Here is a 1,236-nt window from a genome sequence, read left to right on the forward strand (position 1 = left end):
TATATATATATATATATCCAATCAACCGAAAAACATTAAGCAAGTTGCAACTAATTCTATTTTTTTGTTCGGTGTTTGGTATCTGCTTTTAAGCAAGATTAACTTAGACTCGCATTGGGAAGCTTTGGAGTAAAGTGCTCCCTATCAAATGTGGTCTATTCTACGTCCAGGATTAAAATTCGAAACCTTTAGTTAAAAATAAAAACTTATTTATCACCGCAACAACCTTTTTAAGTAACTCTATCCTATGTATTGACTAAAAATATAAAATAAATAATAAGTCACATTAATATCTACCTTTAGATTCTTCAAATTTCACCAACCCAATATATTCCTAGACCTAATTGTGTAGGATTTTTCTTTCATGATTTTTTATTTGGTGTTCAGTACATCTTTGTTTAGACAAAACTGATATGAATTCACATTGAAAATGCGAGACTTTTACTTAGAGATAAAAAATAATTTTTATTTAGACTCCAAATTTATGGTTAATGATCTTCAAATATCGGTCGACTTTGACTTTTTAAAACTTTTTTAAAGTAGTATTTACATATACAATAGCCAAAAATCAACCATGTTGACTAGCTATGAATATAGTTGGATTAGCTCAATTTAAGTAATTTTAATTAAATAAGACTTGATTTTGCTTTCTCTAAAAAGAAAAAAACAAGGTTAGATAATTTTTTTTTTCAAATCAGAGCGATAAAGAGCTAAATCTCAATGGATCGTGGCAACATGACAAGTTTAGTTAATTAGAATTCCAACTAGCTATGTGTTACATCCATGGTTCTTTTAGATAATGTTTTTGAAGTTGATTCCAATTCCATTGACTTAATTAATTAGTTATACAATCTATCTTAGTCCATACTTTATTCGGGTTGTGGTAGAGTGATAAATACTTCTTCATTCTTAATCAAAGATATCAGATTTAAACTTTGAGTGCGAAGTTATCTTTGACAGAAAGCGTTTTACCCTCATAGAAGGACTTTCTGGATAGAAGGACTTTCTGGATTAATCAGGCGTTGATATAGATATCGAACATCGAGTTGAAAATAAATAAAATATTGATTTTCTTAAATTTTTCTTATTTATCCCATAAACTAAAGAAATTTTAATATATATTGTTGACATATAGTGGTTAATTCAAGACTTGTGTGTCACATCTCACATGGAATTACTTTCTCCGTTCCACAATAAGTTAATTATTAGATTTTAGCACACATGTTAAGAGAAAAA

Source organism: Capsicum annuum, chromosome 1 (genome assembly GCF_002878395.1).
Source record: "Capsicum annuum cultivar UCD-10X-F1 chromosome 1, UCD10Xv1.1, whole genome shotgun sequence".
NCBI lineage: Eukaryota > Viridiplantae > Streptophyta > Magnoliopsida > Solanales > Solanaceae > Capsicum > Capsicum annuum.